Source organism: Neovison vison, chromosome 11, assembly GCF_020171115.1.
Source record: "Neovison vison isolate M4711 chromosome 11, ASM_NN_V1, whole genome shotgun sequence".
Lineage (NCBI taxonomy): Eukaryota > Metazoa > Chordata > Mammalia > Carnivora > Mustelidae > Neogale > Neogale vison.
Window position 1 is genome coordinate 26862098 of NC_058101.1, and position 20230 is coordinate 26882327.

The following is a 20230-nucleotide window of genomic DNA, read 5'->3' on the forward strand; positions in this document are numbered from 1 at the left end:
ACTACCCCAATTATTATTATTTTTAAACCATTGGCTCCCTTCACCCATTTTATGTTCTATTTCTTTACATGTTAATAGTCTATTATAATCTTTTTAACATCCCTCCAGCACACATTTCTTCAAGAATTCATGTTCAATATGGATGTATTTCTCAAACTACATTCTTTGAAGTGCTCATGACCTCATAAGAGGGGAAACGATCATCAAAGTAAAAACCAAATGCACACAAAAGAAACTCAGCTTTCTACTTCTGCCAGGGCCCAAGGAACCAAGACCAATTACCTGGGTGCCAGGCAAACACCCCTCTCCTGTCTTTAACTTTCCTCCCCTCTGCTGCTTCAATCCTAGAGGACCCAGGGCAACTTGGGGGTGGGGTGCAGAGCATTGGTAGGTGAACCTCATCAAGCAGGCCCGTGGGGGGCAGGGGAGGGCAGGTAGGAGTCAGGGAATCTTCCCTTCAAAGGAAAGAAAATTTCCACTCTTCCATGTGACCAAACAGTTTAACCATAAAAGTGTTGCCATTCTTCCAAAGAAAATAAACAGATACGTCACCAGAGCTGAGAAAAACATAATCCCACAAAACAAGTTAGGATAGTGAGAGAGGGTAATAATTGAACTCTGTTCTCTTGAACTTAACCAGCTCTACCCTGACAACCAACAGCGACGTATGTGCTGTGTCTTCCAACTACACAAATACATGCTGCTTTGCTCTGGTCACCACCGACACATTGAGGTAGAGAAAATGTCACTCCCTGGATATCACCGTAGCGATAGCTTTGCATTTATTTGGCAGAAATACTTGGATAACTCAACTGGAGAGTATTCAAACCACAGGGGTGACTCTAAGCTCCTGGACGAGGATTGGAGATGGGAACAAAGGAGCCAAAACGAAAGAATGAGAGGTGTGTACTGCACAAAATGACCTCCCACCCCAGCCCAAACCTTTAGTTGCCTAGAAGCTCAGTGAGGTCTGGCATTCCCTCCAGGAAATCAATGAAGGGCAAAGCTCAGTGTAGGACCCTCAACTGATGTTTCTGATCCTTTTGTACAAATTAGAAAAAGAAGACCCATGAGTAAAACAAATGACAAAATGGTGCACCCTCGAGGCAGAGGAATTACCAAAGACCCCTACCTCTGGGCTTTCCTCGAAAATCTGAGCTGGAGCTCAGATTTAAAGCAAGTGAAGTAGCTTTACTTGCTACTCTGCCATGGACAGGGCACCTGTGTGTGGCATCCAGCCTGATTCTGCATCCCAGTGAACAGGATCTCAGCCCAGGTTGGTAGAAGAAGAAATGGCACAGATGGACAAAGAGCCAAAAGGCAAAGAAGGCTGTCAAAGCATAAGCCCTCAAAACTCTGCAGGAAAAATGAGGAAGGGCTGTGGACTTGGGATTTCAGGCAACCTTACACAATCTTACAGGTCAGCTTGGTTATATACATGGCGGTTTCTGTGTGCTCTCGCCATGGTTTATCAGATCTTGCCAAATTGTATATAATTTGGGGATAAAAATCTCAGGGCTACCTCATCTATCACTGTTCACCATTCCTTATAACTGCATAAAAGAAACCAATCAAAATGAACTAATGAGGTGCGTGGCCTGCCTGGACTTTTTCTGGACCCCCCCACCCCGGTCCACAGCTGGATCTTAGCCCTTCTCTGCCAAGCAGGAACTCAGGCTCCAAGGGGCCCATGAGTAGACAATCATGTGCAGGGACCCCACCAGCTGTCTCTGCACACACCACACTTTTTTTTTTTTTTAAAGGAGAACCATATGGCAGGTCTAGGTAAGGGTCCTCTGAAAGAAAAACAAAATGTGTAGGTAAAGAAAATAAATGTGGAAGAGACAGAGACAAAAGCAGCAAGTAAGAAGAGGGATAGAGGGCACAGCTTGCATGGAGCACTGGGTGTGGTGAAAAAATAATGAATACTGTTTTTCTGAAAATAAATAAATTGGGGGAAAAAAAAGGAAAAAAAAAAGAGGGATAGGGATTTGCAGCTGCTGGTGGAAAAATGTGGGCAGCTGGCTGAATAGATGCCTGAAACGTAGATGGGGAAGAACCCCCACTAACCAGACCCACTTCTGCGTCTGAGGATGGATCAAGGGTGTTTCCTTGAGCTGTGAGCCTGTGCCATGTCTTGTGGCCAGACTTCAACAACAGCTCCCTGCCTTTCCACTCAAGCATCTGAGTGCACGGGCAGAAGCAAAGGAGAGTAGCCTTGAGTGGAGGGGTGTGGTAGAGGCTGGTTGGAACTCTAGCAAGAGAAGTTTAACTCAAGAGGTGAATGGATCATGCTCTGAGGCTGGAAGGGCTGAGGGAAAGCTGATTAAAGCCACAAATCATAAGAAGGAATGTTCTGTACTGTACTTTGGTGAGTGAGCTAAGAAACCTGTGGTCATGCTGAGCCCTTCTCTCTGAGGGCTCTTCTGATGCTCGTTTGGAGCAATCTCAGGGACTATTTTGGTTATAGCAGGAACTAAAAACATATATGTTGCAGTGGCTGGACAATGAGAACAATATTACAGAGTTGGGGTTTAGAGGTGTGGGAGTAAAGAGCAGTCAGTCAAGTGGTGTATTGAGAGTATAGTCAAGCAAGGTGAGAGGAAATATAAAGTGAAATTCTCAACTGTTCACTGAATATTCTGTTTTCCCACTTCCTCCAGTCATGAAGATAGATGGAAACTCCCAATCATGGTGGCCTGTAGTGTTCACAGATGAGGCTGCTCTCAGCTACAGTTTAACAGGAAACTCTGCCTCCACTGCTGGAACAACAGAAATATTTATATACTCCCAGCACAAGAGGACTGAAGGTAGAGCCATTCCAGGGTGATTAATTCGATGGCTCAAAGACTTCATCAAAGACCCAGGCTCTTTCCATCCTTCAGCTTGGACAGCATCAGCATGAAGACTTTGACTCTAGCCCAGCTCCCCAGCTGGTGACAAGATGGCTCCCAGATTTCCAGCAGCCATATCCATGCGACACACCGTCCAGAAACAGAAAAGAGATTATGTCTTCCATGCTTATTTTTAAATGTGAGGAAATCTTTTCCAGAAAATTCCTAGCAGACTTCATCTCATATCCTGTTGCCGAAGTTGTATCACATGTTCTGGCCTAAACCAACCATTTTCAAGGGTAATGATTAGCTTAGACCAGAGGTCAGAGTGATTTTTACATAGTTTAAAAAAATCAAAAGAAGAATAATATTTCATGACATGTAAGAAGTCCATGAAATTCATATTTTAGTGTTCATAAGTAAAGTTTTATTGGAACATAACCCCATTGTCATTCATTTACATGTTGTCTATGGCTGTCTGGGCAGAGCCAGGGGTGAAATGTACAAAGCAGATTCAGAGTAGGCCCATCTGACCAATTCTGTGGCCTGTAGGTGAGTCAAAGACATCCAAAGTCATGGGGATCCCCTGAGAGTTGATGAGCAGGGTTCTGACATGACGCCATTCATAGGTAATATTATTACTTATCCAGGTTCTAATGTAGCTTTACTTACACATCTGAAATGTGTAGCAAAATTCTGAGTTCTCTTTCATTATGCATATGCTAGTAACACTCCTTAGGAAAGTACTTAGTAGAGTTTAGATAATTTTTAATGTCCTTCCAAAATTAGGCATCAGATGCTAAGTCAGAATGCTCAGGCCCTGCCAAATATTACTGCATTGAACAAATCAGGAAAGCTCCCCACACTCCATAATTCCCTAAGTCAGTCTTTTTGACACGTTGAAAGATGAGGCAGGGAAACGGCTGGTCTCCTGGTAATTGTCACCACCTGTTCTTCAAGCAGCTCTCCCCAATAGAATAGAGTCTCCAGGCAGGGCAGAGAAGGAGGGAGGGAGGGAAAGAGCCAGACCTATGTAGTTAGCAGTTAGTGATCTGGTGAAGGTCACTGGGGGAGACCCCCCTGCAAGGGCACAGTCTCTGTTCTGGGAACCAGACTGGAGCTTAGCAAAATTAGGAAATGGCCATCATTTGTCTTTGAGTGCCTCTATCTCTTGTTAGTGGTTTCTTCTAAACCATCTTTCTCAACATTACATCTTTCTCTGGCTCCTGGAGGTGTCCCAGTGCTATTTTGCTGCCAAGATCTCATTCTGTAAGATGACACAAAATACCTCATGGTGGACACAAGTGGGAGCATGCCACCAGCCTCTGTTTAGCCTTCCTGCACCCAGCTGCAGTCTCTCCAAGACAATCCTTCACACTATAGCAGTCTGAGCTTTGGGAAGTGTCAACCCAAGCCCCAAACCCCCTCCTACTTAGATGAACATCCTTTAAGGAGCCTACACTGCTTGATGAATACTAAGTGCTTGGGTATCATGTAGACCAGTGGTTCCTAAATGTGTTCCCCAAATCAGGAGTGGCATTCCCTGGGGCTCCATCCATCCCAGCCCTACTGAAACAGGGACTCTGGTGATGCAGTCTGGGAATCTGTGTGTTAACAAAATCTCCAGGCCATTTTGATGTCATGCCAAGTTTGAGAATCCCTGGTGCTGTCAATCCATGCCCACTGACCCAGACTCATTGCTCACTCCTGCTCAATGTGTGTCCTATGTTTTACCCGGGAGATGACAAGGAGATTTCACCAAATCTGTTGATTCTTTCCAGGCTGTAGTGGCTACCCGACATGCTGTGTCAGGTAGGGTGATGAAGCCTCCGTCTTAGCTTCTTCAGCAGGAGATCTGCTCCAGGACTAGATGAGCGATGTCTACACGTGTGAGGGGTAGGGTAGGCAACGATCAGTCAGGCACTCCCCGGTTCCCACTCTCGCAACAGACTTTCAATCCCCCCACATCACCCCAGGCTTTGAGTTGCATTGATTTGATGGAGATCCCAGCCACCCCGGCAGAAAGATGGGTATTTCAAAAGATGACAGCCGAGAGAGGGTTAATTTAGCTCAAACACATCCATCCCTAACAAGGAATTGGGAGGTTTCCAGTGGGACCAGGGTGGGATTTTGAGGGGAGGGGTTCCCTGCCGTGGAGCTGCCCTGGTACCTTGCCTTTGTGTGCTTAGCTGGAACTAATTAGGGGCAGGGAGAAGAGCTTAGCCACAGGGCAGAAAGGAGACACCCCATGTGAGGCGAGCCAGCCTGTCATCTGTGGCTGGAGATGGATACTGTGGCAAGGCTCTGGCTTGGGATCCCCAATCCTAAGGGGGGATTTTAAGTGCAGTACTTAATTTTTCCTCCATGAGAGGCAAAGGGCGGGAAGGCCAGACAGGGAGGAGCGAGAAGGGCTGCGGGAGCCAGCGCAGCTGGAAGAGATTAAACCCAGCCCAGAAGGCAGCAGACAGGTAATAGTCTGGGACTGGTAGAGCTGCAGAAAGAAACCTTTGCCCTAGAAGTGTTTGGCAGGTTCCCCCCAACCCCCCGACCCTGCTATATTTTGACTCCCTGTCTGACAGGCTGTGGAGGTTTCCACGGTGAAAAATGACATCTGCCTAGCAAGTTTCCATGGCATTCTGGAGATGGGGGCTATTTCTGTTCCCTTCCCTTCTGCAAGGGCTAAGATGCTCCCTCCAGACCTACCTGAGGCAAAAACTAATAAAGTTTAGAATTTCCTGTGGGCCTTTTCCGTTCCCTGATGTCTTTAAGTTTCTTGCTTGGGACATTTCAACTGCACTTCCCTTCAGATGACTCTTCAAGGCTTGCTGGGTTCCTCTGTTTTGTCTCCTGATTCCCTCCCTCACCCAACTTTGTCCCCAGGCGGGGCCAAGCAGGCTCACTGTGATGACAATGAGGCCCCTCTCTTCCCTCCAGTTTGAGAGTTTGCTTCCCACTCCCGGAAACTCTGAAGATCCTCTTTCCTCCTGGACATCATAAATCTATCTCTTATATATAATTTTTTTCCAAGGAAATTTACTTGTCAAAGAACAGATTCTATGTCCCTCTTTGTTATGGGAAAAAAGTGCCACAGGATTTCTTTACAATGACCCACCCATAAAATATTCCAGCAAAGCCTATAATCATTACCTTATCATAATACGGGGAGGGAGAACACCAACAAAAATGGGTGTGTGTTTCATCTTAGATATTTCACTCATGCATCTCTCTCTCTCCAGGAAAAAGAACGAACAAAAATGCAGAGGCATTTTTAGGAACTCTGCTCACTGCACTATTTCCCCTGAGTCAAGCATGCCTTGAAGGAATACAATCTGCACACTATTATCCCTAATTTTCTAAGTCCTTGCTAAGTTATATCAGACCTGCCACCCGGACTGTTAAATGTCAGTTAAGACCTAATTAATTTAACTGCTTTGACAAGTTTAACTTCGTTCCCACAGAGACTGTAATTTGCCTTTTCCCAACTGATAGTGCTACAGGCATATTTTTAAAATGACTTGAATTGTTTTAAAAAAATTTTAGCCAACTAGTATATGTTCATCATAGAAAAGTCAGAATATAAAAATGAAAATTATTTTTGAGGATTTAAAAAGCACATAGTTTTGTCATAGTTATAAACAACTATAAATAGCTTATAAATCCTTTTTTTCGGTACACATAATGAAACATAATGAAAGGTAATATTTTAAAGCCTATTCATGAGCATTCCTCTTTTGCATTTCCATGTTCATGAATCAAAATAGGATTCTGTGGACAGTTAGCATGAAAGCCAGGTTTTGTTCAGAGAGGAAGGATTTTTTTTATTGAGATATAATCAAAATATGTTATCTTACTTTCAGGTGTACAAAATAATTATTCAATATTGGCATATATGCAAAATGATCACCACAATAAGTCTAGTTAGCATCCATTACCTATACAGCTACATTTTTTTTCTCATGGTGAGAATTTGTAAGAGCTATTCTTACCAACAGTATTATTAGCTATAGTCACCATACTGTACATTTTGTCCCCAAGACTTACTTATTTTATTACTGGAAGGGGGGGGAATCCAAAGTCCACATCCATGTGCTTATGAACTATGGAGACAGTCAGGGAGGAAGAGGCTGGATAAGAGGAGCTCAGTCTCCCTGATCCAGGACAGAGAGTATGTGTGCTAGGATGGGAGGAACTCCAAGGATAGAGGGCTTTTTGCCTGAGTAGTACACTTTAGTTATTTAGTGTAAGACCGAATGTGGCTTTCCCTAACTGCAATCAGTTACTCTTAGCTGCTGTTGGAAAACTGCTGCTTTCATCAAGGGGCTCAACTCTAGTGTCATAAGAAGGAAAAAATGTTTCCCCTCAAATAATCGGCAGTGAGTTTCCAGGCTGGTGGTCAGCTCTTCATTCAGGGACTCAAATTGTTTTCCTAGTAGCCGCTCTGCCAGAGAGCCCTGAGTGCTATCATCAACGGTACGTGATTGCCATTGGGTGCCTGCCATGTCTAGGTTTCATTCGGCAAGAAGGGAAAAGAGAGGCTGCAGAAGATACTCCCCAGGTCAGAAGACTCTTGCCCAAAAGTGACAGACATCACCTCTACTCATAGTTCATTGGCCAGAGCTTGGTCACCTGACCAAATCTAACCACAAGGAATGCTGGGAAATTAGTGTAACAAAGCAGCCATGTTTGCCCAGGTACAATTCTATCATTAGGGAACAAAGGGAAGACAGCTTTTGGTTGCTTGCCAGTGGTCTTCTTCATACCACGTGTTTCAGGTAGGACCCTGAAGTCCCTGCATGCTCTTGAAGGGATCATTGAAGGCAGTAATGTGAGAGCTATGGTTTGCCATCAGGCACCATGAGGAGGATGAGGTGACTTTCACAGCTGAGGCCAGGGCTGAATCATCTACACCCAGAGAAGTCCACAGAATCAGTGACAGGTGAAATGAGGCCAGCCCAGCCACGGAACACCAATATTCTGGACTTGGCTGAGAGAAAGTAGACCATGGGTTATACCAGCAGCCAACGTTGCCAGCCAGGTGGGCAGCAATAAGACTGACAAAGGACACTGCAAAATCCAGAGGGGCCGGAGGACCTGTCACAGTTCTGAGGACCCATCACCCCCCACCTTAAGTCCACGGTAAGCATCCCTCATACTCTGATTGTTTTCTCAGAGACAAGAAGCAAATGATGAAGAGGTCTGAAAGACTGAGTACCCAGACCCATCCGTAAAGGACTGTGTGGGCAGACTGCCCACTGTATGGAAGAGCTGATCAAATTGGACTAAATGTATTCAACCCCCTTTTCTACCCAGCAGAGTAGGGAGCTTGTGAGAAAACCCAGATCAAGTCATCAGTTAATAAAGACACTACTATTTTATTCCTGCACATCTGAGTGTAGTCTGAGGGCATACATTGTACACCTCAGAACTTACATAGGAAGATGTCTTGGAAATGCTGGAGCTGGGATTAGAAGATGAAAGCTGATGACGTAAGCTGCTTCCCACCCCTACCGCAGAGGTTTGCTGTGCAGACCAAAAATCACTTAGCAGCCACAGAATACTTACCTGGAAATTGGGAGTCCCAGGAGAGGGCACTTGAAATGTGCAAATGAAGTGCAGACGTGAGGGGTAGACAGAATGAGGATGGGTCAGAGCTGACGTTTGATTTCAGGGAGAGAGCCCAGGGTTTCATGAGTAAAGATGGCTTCAGCGATGGGCTGAGCTCTACGGCAGGGCCTGGGGTCAGAGGGAGCAGGGGGTCTGGATGCAGTAAGAGACAGGGTCTGAACCCACTACCACCCAGTCTCTCCTCAGCCTCTGTGGAACCTGAATAGGAGCAGGACTGGTTAAGGGGTACACAAGTCCAAGGGAAATGCATTAAATCCCCAATCTCTTGAAAACAGTTCAAAAATCCCCCAAATCTGAGCAAAAAAAAAAGTTGTTTACAAGTTGGACACAGCTAGACAAAGCTGAAACCCTTTATGGGTTTCTGTGTATCCCACTTAGTGTGAATATTCTTCTATTTCACAGCAGTCATAGTAATACCTCCAGACCAGTGGTGTTATGTAATATACAATATTTTCACCATGTTACCCTTCTCAAATCTGAAAAATTCTGAATTTGAAACATATCTGGCCAGGAGTTCTTTACCAAGGAATTCATAACCCATAGTTCAGAAGCATCTTTGCCCCCATGCAATGCCCAGTGCTAACTGGGCAAAATCTTCTTTGCTGTTCTGGCAGATTTCCTCTGGTATTTAAAGAGTGTACTTCTCATCAAACAAAGATACAACTGACATTTATTTCCCTCATCTGATTTTGAGTGCTATTTTGTGGATACATGAAAATTCAACCAACTTTTTATTTCTAATTTATGAGGAAGCAGGAAATACCATTATTTCCCCCCATTTTTATTTACTTTCTTTTATATATTTTGTTCAGATTGTAAGAAGTAGCAGTGTGGATCAATGGTGAGCTATTTTGCAATACTAAATATTTGGGGATGTGCTTTGGAACTATATACTCAGGATAGGGATCATGAAGAAAAGAAGGTTAAGACTGAGTGTCTACTGTGAAGCACACTTTCTCCTGTACCATTTAATGTAATCCTTATTGCATTTATCATTTAATCCATTTAATGTCACCCTCATGAAAATTTGCAAAGTAAAAATTCCCATTTGTATAATTGAGCAAACTAAAGCTCAGAGAGGTTAAGAAATTTGCCCAAGATCACACAGTTTTCTCTCCTCAAGAAACAATTCCAACTAGGACTGAATGTTCCTAGCAAAATCCCTCCTGCCCACCCACCACAGATGCCAGTTATCTGTTTTACAATAAATTCAGTAAGTGCATCCTTGCCTGTGCTCTTTTTTAATGGAAAAAAAAATACTCCCCAAAGCACGCTTATTTATACCTATTAATCATTTAGAGGATGAGATGGAATAGTCATACAAGCTCTCAGATAAATTTTGGTTGGCTCCTTCTTCCACTATCTTTGCACCCCAAATTCCAGAGAAGGAGGCAAGGCGGAGTTAGCTTTACCTGCCACACACATCAGCCCGAGTTCCCAAACCAGAGAATGCTGGACTCTCAGCTTCCTCTATCTCAGCCCGCTCTAGGAGGGCTGTTGATGAAAGGGATTTGTCCCAGATAATTAGACCCTGGAGAAGTATGAGGGGAGGGAGCACACTGACTTGAGGAAAGTAGCTAAAGATTTCTGTAAATATGTAGTAAACAGAGAATAGAGAGAGTATGTAATTATTTTTAAAACCCATATTCTAGGGGCTCCTGGGTGGCTCAGGCAGTTAAGTGTCCAACTTTGGATTTTGGCTCAAGTCATGATCTCAGGGTCATGAGATCGAGCCCCAAGTCAGGCTCCACGTTCAGCAGGGAGTCTGCTTGAGATGTTTGCGCTCTCTCTGCCCCTTCCCCCACTCGTGGTCATGCTCTCTCTCTCAAATAAGTATATTTTAAAATTCCACCTCTATGTTTTTATTAATGCTAATTTATTGATGTTATTAATGTTTTATTAATGCTAATTTATTAATGCTAATTAACATATTATAATCAGCTAAATGTTAGTAGCTATATACTCAGACATCCATATTAAATAAATGCCTGATACAGCTTCAGGAAATAGCTCTTCATCAAACATTTTACAATATTTTATGTTGTACTAAGAAGGTGACTTTTGCATCCTCTTCCATTATTCTCTACCCCCCCTCATTCCTCACATTCCATTCTTTTGCTAAATGAATTCTTTCCCCCATTCTTTTGCTAAATGGAACCATTTTGTTCAGTGAGTTATAGAAATTGATGCATTTCAAAGACAGAAGAAAATGGGCTTTTTTATTGCCTTCCAAGAGAGGGTACAGAATAGACCAGGAGAAATCAAAGTCTCTAAAATTCTGTGAACACTCATCTGAATATTAATCCAATGGGAACCTGGCCCTGTTCAACTCAACCTAGAGGAAACAATGAGACACAGATGGAACAAGCTCTCACTTTGCCTCAACAACTGTGCAGAGCGGGGACTGAAGGAAACTCTGGAGTCGTGTGGGACCACCCCACTGGCCTGGAGGCCTGCAGACTCACCTTTTAGAAGGTGAAAGCCCCTTCTGGAAAAGAAGGCTGCTCCCTGGTACCTTCAGAACTGTACCTTGTAGCTCTGAAGGCACATTTTCTTGCTCCAGAAGGCAGTGAGAGTCTCTTAGGATAGTGTGCAGCTGCGAGAACTCATAAAGCCAGGACCATGACTTCATCTCTGGCCCGCAAGCAGATGGCTACACAGAGCAGGAGCCACCGGCTAGTGGTAAATCAGGGTGAACAGGAAAGCCTGGAAAGCCTGAAAAGTCTGTTTGCATGCATTAAAAACTGCACCCTACCAAGAATGAAATAACTTGGCTGGAAGTTAACAGTATCTTGAATAAGCATTGAGGGGACCGGTGCGTATGCAGGCTTCATTTAACAGATGCCCAATATTCTTCGTCTGGCTCCTGAAGGACTGGCTCATTTTCACTTTAAGTTGGTTTTGGTCATTCCCTAATGTTGAGGAGGGTGTGTGTGTGTGTGCACACGCGTGCGCATGGTTAGTGCTATCCATTTGAAGAGGGACCTTGAGAGATATCCCCTTCACAACTGTGAAAATTCTCTTAAGAAAATTTGGGGCTTCTATAGGGCATATAATAATTTGTGGTGAGGGTTGATTCTGAAAATGGTATTGGTGGTGTGTTTTTGACGTTGGATAACCAGGCATTTAAGGTCAAGTTCTCTCATATGGTCACGCGGTTTTCCATAGGTCATGCAAATAATATCCTTGTGGTATTAAGGACACTACATTGAGTCATTCATTCATTTTTGGACATTGTGCTAGGTACATATGTATATGAATTCTAATTCTGTGTATTGAATCATCTTTTATAAACACTAGGGTGATACCTTATCTAAAGGATACTTTGTGAATCCTTTTGTTCAGAGGGTCTGGGAGAATAAATACTTTCATTCCTCAGATTAAAAAAATCTTTTATTATAATAGAATTATAATAGTAGACAACCTTATTATTCATAAAAATCAGAATTCATCAATTTACTAATAAAGTCCTTCAATTAAAAAAATAACAATAGGGAGTTGGGGGAAATTGGAAGGGGAGGTGAACCATGAGAGACTATGGACTCTGAAAAACAATCTGAGGGGTTTGAAGTGGCGGGGGGGGGTGGGAGGTCAGGGTACCAGGTGGTGGGTATTAGAGAGGCACGGATTGCATGCAGCACTGGGTGTGGTGAAAAAATAATGAATACTGTTATGCTGAAAATAAATTTAAAAAAAGCACATCAGGGGTTTTGGAGGGGAGGAAAAGAGGAGGGGGTTAAGGGGTTGGATGGGCCTGGTGGTGGGTATTAAGGAGGGCATGTATTGCATAGAGCACTGGGTGTGGTGCATAAACAATGAATTTTGGAACACTGAAAAAAAATAAATTAAATTTAAAAAGCACATCGGAATTTTCGTCAAACCTGAATAAAGCAAATTTCCAACTAAAAAAAAAACCAATATATTTTTCTATCACTTATTAAAGATAACACTCTTTGTCACATTTTAAGAAAACAAAGATATCAGAGGACCGCTTTTAAAACATGCCTGTACTCAGTAAGGGCCATGTTTTTTCATTTGCTTCTCAAAGCGTCTTCATGAAGTGGTGAAGCCCCAGACATGATCCAGGCCCTACCAATGGACCATACCTGCTCTTCTCTGGATATTTTCAGTTAGCCAGTCATTTAAAGCAAAGACTCCAAACTTTGGTTGCCTGTCCCCGACCTGTTCCTCGTTACCCTGTGGTTCATCTGCTGTCGCGAGGCTGACCTTCAGGACTGGTGACATGTCTCCAGGGTTATCTCCTCCCCAAGCCTAGGATTAAATGAGGCTTTCAGAGTATGAATCAGAATTCTCTAATGTGTCAGACTGCAAATCTTGAGAGGGCAGCTGTGAGGACAGGAGAGGGGTATTAATCTAAGAAACATCATAACAAAGATGAGCATGAAGGTCAGGTGGTAGTTAGCAAGCTGTTGCATACACACTACTCTCATAAATAAGAAAACTGTGGTCCAGAGAGGTTGCGTGCTTAGTTCCAATAGCCAAAATATGTAAATGCCAGTTGGAGCCAAAAGGCATATTTTGCTTCCCACTGATCAACATAAAATTGTTCCACAAGAAGAGAGAGAGCACATGAACCAAGCGCTTCAGGGGTCATCAGGAAGTGAACTGCAGCCAGGTGTGTTGGAGGGCTTTGCAGTGCATCCGGGTGGAGGGCGACCAGGAGCCATGTGACAAAGGTTGCCGTGTCCTGCTGGAGCTTCTTCTCTTACTATGGCTCTCCTTCTTTGGTCTAAGTTCAGATTGTTAACTTAGACTTGGAACAACTCCATTTCTCCATCCCATCTGGTTACCAAGGGACTCTATATTACCCCAAAGTGGGCCACCCTTGATTTTCACAGCAGCGACCACCTGAGGGGCATTAGCTTTGAGCTGTCGTTCTAGTGGTGGTGATGAGTTTCCATGAAGGCATCGATTCTGTCCATCTTTTGACTAAAGATGCCTTTTATTTCAAAAAGAAAGAGAAAGAAAGAGTGAGAGCTGGAGGGGAGGGCCAGAAGGAGAGGGAGAGAAAGAATCTCAAGCAGCCCCCACCGAGACTGAAGCCTGACTTGGGGCTCCATCCCACCACCCGAGATCACAACGTGAGCCAAAAACCAAGAATCTGACACTTTTCTGACCGAGCCACCCAGGTGCCCCGAAAAATGCCTTTCAAATAGCAGAAACCCCATAAATAATGACACAGGGACCCAACCTGGAGCACAATCTGGACTTTGAAATGGGGAAAACTCAAGATAACAACAGGGTCAGGAGAGTAAGAGCTGTATAAAGGGATTAAATAGTCCTCTGCAGCACTTCAGTTCATTTTGTTTGATCTAACTCCCCAGTTTGGGTGAGGCCAAAGTTTTGCACACTCTGAGCCACATTCCTGCTTCATAGTGGAGCACCCCGCCTTGTGTTCTTTCTCTTTTCATCCTTCTTTTAATTTATGTTTCCTGCTGTACACTTGAGTCCGCATAAGCCTCCTGAAATCCTTTCAGGAATAAAGCAAAAATATAAATTAATCAATAGAGCAAAGAACAGGCTAAGTTGTGGTCATATTTTTCCAACTTTGCCTCTTGCTCACAGCACTGGCTTCCGCTTTCTCTGTTCCCTTGTCATGGACCTGTCCTAAGGCACCAGATTCTTCCTTATGGCTTCTCCCACTCTTCCTCCTCTGCCAGCTCAGCCCACGGTTCTGGTCGCTGCCGCCTCTTCTTCCAGCTGGTTTTCACACCTGGTTCTCCTCTGACCTCTTCGACTGCTGATTTGGGTTTCTTTTTCTAGTTTTTCTTCCATCCCCATTTACTAATTATGGCATGATGCAGAGATTCATTTCCTGGCATTCATGCTTGTCCATTTCAAGGAGAGCTAGCTCATGTACCGACTTCAAGGTGGCTACAAGCCCCCTGAGGACAACGACCATCTGTTTATTTAATATCCTAGAAGGCCTTACACATGCTTAGAGCTCAACCTGCATCCCTGATTGAACTTGACAACATATGACCTCCAGTTGTGGTCGTCTATTGTGTCCCCCGAGAGAGTTTAGAGAAGAATTTTAAGAAAAAAAAAATCAACTAATATGGAATGTATATAATTATACTGTCCAATGAAATGTCCATAGTCTCATAAACTGACAAAATTAAAATAGTCAAGAATTGGATTGAAATCCTTTTTTTTTTTTTTTTTTTTTTTTGATGAGATTTTCATTTATTTCTTTTTTTTTTTTTTCCCAATTTATTTATTTTCAGAAAAACAGTATTCATTATTTTTTCACCACACCCAGTGCTCCATGCAAGCTGTGCCCTCTATAATACCCACCACCTGGTACCCCAACCTCCCACCCCCCCGCCACTTCAAACCCCTCAGACTGTTTTTCAGAGTCCATAGTCTCTCATGGTTCACCTCCCCTTCCAATTTACCCAAACTTTTATGTCTGGTGCTAACTTCAATAATCTTGAAGGTGGCGACAGAGTCTGTCTTTTGTTGCTTTTGTTTTCACATATAGTCTCTAAAACATATCTTGATTCCATCACCTCTCTCAGTGTGCTGCAGGCTGCTTGGAGCCCTATCGCCTGTCAGTTGGTTGACTGCAATGGCCCCCTACATGGTGGCCCTGCCGCTTTCTATCCTCTCTGTGTTCTCCACACAGCAGCTGCAATCTGGGTGTGTGTCTTCCATGTTTTGTAACCTTGTGTGGCTTTCTGTTGCTCTGTGGATATGACTTGAGCAACTTTTCTCAGTCCCTGGGATGCTCCACACTGCTGGCCCCAGTGCCTTTACACATGCTTCCCCTGCATCTGGGATACTCTGAACTTACCCTGAAGGATTCCATTTCCTCAGACAGGCCTGCCCTGACTCCTCAGACAGGTTCAGAAATGCTGAGTATTCATTATTTCTCCTCACTGTGCTTTTCCTTCATGGGATTTATGATATCCAAAATGCAGAAACTATTTGGGTATTGATTTGCATAATGTCTACTTCTCCTTGCTGCGTGGGAAGTTCTCCAAAGACAGGCATAACTCTCCTCTTCTTTGTCACTTTAGCCAAAACAACTAGCCTGGCACATAGTAGGAGCTCCATACATGTTTGTGGAGCTTACCAATAAATACTCATTGTAAAAGAATCAGACTTTGCTCCCTGGTATCCCAGTGAGACCCCTGAGGTTAGAATGAGGTGTAAGGGGTTGCTGGAGCTGGACCTAAACAGGTGGGCTGAGTAGGAAGAGGTGGAATACTTAAAAACAGGCTACGATATGGAGAAAAGGGAACCCTTTTACACTGTTAGTGTGAATGCAAACTGGTTTAACCACTCTAGAAAATGGCATGAGGTTCCTAAAAAAGTTGAAAATAAAACAAATACCCTATGATGTAGCAATCAAACTACTAAGGATTTACCTTAACATAGTGATCCGAAGGGGCATGTGCACCCCAATGTTTATAGCAGCAATGTCCACAATAGCCAACTATGGAAAAGTCCCCATGTCCACTGACAGATGAATGAATAAAGAAGAGGTGGTATATATACACAATGGAATATTACTTGGCCAACAAAAAGAATGAAATCTTGCCATTTGCAACGACGTGGTTGAAACTAGAGTATTGCACGCTAAATGAAGTAAGTCAATCAGAGAAAGACAAATACCATATGATTTCACTCATATTTAGAATTTAAGAAACAAAATAGATGAACATGGGGGAAGGGAAAGCAAAATAAAATCATACGAAATCAGGGAGGGAGAAAAACCATAAGAGACCTTTAACTCTGGGAAACAAACTGAGGGTTGCTGGAGAGGAGGTGGACGGGGGGAAGGGGTATCTGGGTGATGGGCATTAAGGAGGGCACTTGATGTGATGAGCACTGGGTGTTATATGCAGTTGATGAATCACTAAATTCTACCTATGAAACTAATAAAAAGCAAAACAAACAAAAAACAGGTTCTGGAGCCCCTAAGGAGTGGATCGGAATGTGAATTTAATTAAATTCACATTCACATACTCTGCATGTGAATGCGGAGTAGAGAGGTCCAGGGTTCTTTTTCTCAGTTGGGGAAATCAAAGACCTGTCTGATTCTCCCCACCTGCTAAACACATAAATTCCTTAGCCTATTTCTGTGTCCCTTTTTTTGCACATAGCAGATGAATCTGTGATTATCTTCTAGGTTGAAGCTAACACACTAAATAAGTCACAAGTCATGATTCCCTTTAAAAATAAGTACGCATTGAATTTCACCTCACCTTTCTTTGACTTATCTTTGGAATTTTGACATATTTCTTAGCATTTCAGAATAAATTAAGAGCTTTGGGAAATGGAAAACAGCATCTCTGGCTTGAGAAATCAAAAAATAAACCATAAGAAACTGAGCATCCCTGTAATTCTTGACTTGACTGTTTTTTGGAGTCCCAGAGCTAACTTCAGCACAGCTCATATTGGGTAGTATTGATTTTATCATTTTTTCATGCATTAGCCATAGCAAAATACCTACGTAAAGTTTTTGAATCTCAAAGCTTTTTAAAATTTATTTGAGACAGAGAAATTGAGCATGAGCACGAGTCGGGGAGGGGCAGAGGCAGAAGCAGACTCCCTGTGAAGCAGGAAGCCCGATTTGGGACTCGATCCTAGGACTCTGGGATCATGACTTGATCTGAGGGTAGACACTTAATCAACTGAGAATTAATGAGAATTAAATTCACATACTCTGCCCACGAATGTTTCAGAAACACAGAATCTGCCCAAAGATATACATAATCATTCATCTGAAAAGGATTTACTGGCTGCCTACAGCAGGCAGGGGAGTGCAGATGGGCAATCAGAGACAGGAAAAACTCAAACAGTCCCTGCTCTCAAAGTGCTTACAGTCCACTGTGGGAGACAAAAAAAAAGTCGACACTCTCTTAACAACTATAGTTCAGGGGCACCTGGGTGGCTCAGTCGGTTAAGCAACTGCCTTGGGCTCGGGCCATGATCCTGGAGTCCCAGGATTGAGTCCCTCATCCGGCTCCCTGCTCAGTGGGGCATCTGCTTCTCCCTCTGACCCTACTGCCTCTAGTGTTCTCTCTCTCTCTCGCAAATAAATAAATAGAAACTTAAAAAAAAATGTGTAGTTCAAAAGGAAAGCTTTAAGTGTTGCTATAGAGACACTTGTGCACTTGGGCACTTGTTCACGCCTTTGGATCCAATATATTTTATGAGTCCTGATCTATGTTTGATTAAGGGAAGGCTGCCTCCTGGATAGCGCTGTCTTAAAGATTCTGGAAGAAGGTAAGATTTGAAACTAGCCATAAAAGACGGCAGGTTTTCTCTTCTTTTGCTTATTAATTTATTTTATTATCACAAAGAAATACATATATGTGGACAGTACCACAGAGTGAAAAGGATCAAATAAAACCTAATAGTATCTCCACATAGAGAGGATCACTGTTAGCATCCTTTTATCTGCGCATATTTATGTCCTTTTACAAACCAGGAACCATACACTGCACAACACTCATTTCACAAACGTCTCTCCGTGCCTGCTTGTCAGTCAACCCATGGATGCTGTTTACTGGCTAACAATGGGGAGGGAAATCCCCAAATCTGAGCTAAAGATCTTTGAGAACCAAGGTCTAAGAGGAAGTGCCCGCTAGGCAGGGAAGCCGTGCTCAGTGAGGGCCAGGGAATTCCTGCCGAGAGCACCATCCCATTTCTTCCTTGGCATCAGAAGAGGCTTCCTGGCTGCATCTCAGAAACACACCACGCACGGCATCTTACCATTCTGGTTAATAACCTGATCTACAGCATCAGCCTGAACCCTACTGAGGTTCTGGGGGAAACAAAAGGTCATTAAGAAAAATATTCTCCACCTGGTGAGGCCGGGCTGTGGTCCCCGCTGGGAGTGTCCCCGCCTTTTGACTCAATGCCAACTAGAGCAAATGTGGCATGTGGGTGGATATATTTTTCCTGGGGAAAGAGCTGCCCATGTGGTGGTAAAGGCCTGCGATTTTCGGAATGTTTATAATCTAAGTGGGTGTGCTCCGGGTGCGGCCCGGTGGGAAGCTTCACATTCCACTTGGAAACGGGCTGGTCGAGGGCAAAGGGGCCCGGACTGGTTGTTTTTCTCTGAAACAAAATAAATACTCAAGTGCCCAGGATGAATGTGAGGATGATTCAGAATGTGACCTCCGGTGCAGGAAGTCAACGTTTGCCACGGTGGCACTATTCCGGGGAAGAAATGGTGGTGGGCTCAAGTTCATGACGATAATCCCATGCGTCTTTGGACCTACTTATGCCTCACAGAGGGAGACTATTAGTATCTTGAAAGTAAGTGTCCTGTGGCCAGTTTGGAGGTGTGCAGTGAGCTACCCATGGTTCTATTATTCATCTGCTTTCTCTCGCGCATGCTCTCTCTCTCTCTCTCTCTCTCTCTGTCTTTGTCTCTCTCTCTCTCTCTCACACACACACACCCCAATTTATTGAGTATATTATTATATGCTAGCAACATAGCGAAATTCCACTAATGACAAAGGAAGGGCTTTTGGATCTGCCGTATTCATGGGAGCGAGCAGAGAGAACAGGGTGCCTGGCCAAACTCGGTCCAGCGACCCAAAGAACACGGTTCCAAGAATCAGGAGAGCAGGATGAGACCAAGGGGAGCAGGGGGTGTGTCCACAGAAGGGGTGCCATGGGACTGTGTCCTGAGAGTTTATGTGGTTCCCACAACGAAAGAGCCCCTCGGGAGATCCCTTTAACTGATAAAGTACAGACTTCACAGAAAAAGGTAATCCAGACAACAGGCTCCTGCCCATCTCTAACTGGTCCTCAGAGGGAGGAGGACTTACCTCAGGGTCCTCTTAAGAGTCTGCCCAGTAGTTGCCACTGTGCATGTGCTCTCTCTCTGCCCCGTGCTCCCAGACTGTGCCAGAATGCGCCCTTTCTGCCTCGCCTGCATAGTGTCAGAACTGCTCAGTATTTCTTCAAGAGTAGCATTCGTTCCTTTTCTTTGTTCCTTCCATCCTGCCTCCCACCTTCCAGCTGGGCTCTTCAGGTCCACCTGTTAAACTCCTCCTCTCCAGAACTTGGTGAGAGGCAACTTTGTGCCCTGTCTTTCCAGCCACACATTTACACGTGGATGCCCGAGAGGCAGTCAGGAGCAGTGTGAGCTGTATGAATCCACGTGGGTGCAAACTGTGGCTCTGATAATAATTCACCGTGTGAACTTGGACCAATGATTTAACCTCTCTGTGCCTTCGTGTCTTCCTCTACAAGTGAGGGGGAGTAATGTTATTTACCTCCAAGAGTTGTTGTTGGAAGACACCACACTCATAAAGTACTCAGAGGTGTTCCGGGCACTTGGTTAGCACTTAATCAACGTTAAACCTTATTATCATTTTTAGAGTCATTATTATGATTACAGAATTGGGAGGGCTCTTGAACCAGTTTGGGGGTGAATGTCAGAATCTTTGAGCCATCAGTCATCTTTGCCACCCTCAATATTTAGCGACTGTACAGAAACCTTTCTAATCTCTTTTTCTAGCCATTTCCTCCTACCATTCATCAGATGATGAGTGATTAGGAATCAGAAAAGAAGTCTTTGTTCTGGATGTAAACTGAAATTAATTCTCACTTTAGTTTCCTTGCCAAATCTGCAGCTGGAGGGACAGGAGGACGTGACGGGATTTGTGAGCTGCCACTAGCGGGGGAGTGTGGTAGGGAGCAGGCGCGCAGGGCAACATGAGGGAGTGGAGAAGAGCCATGGCTGAGAGGTACAGAGGTTCCGTAGCTTGTGACAGGCTGTT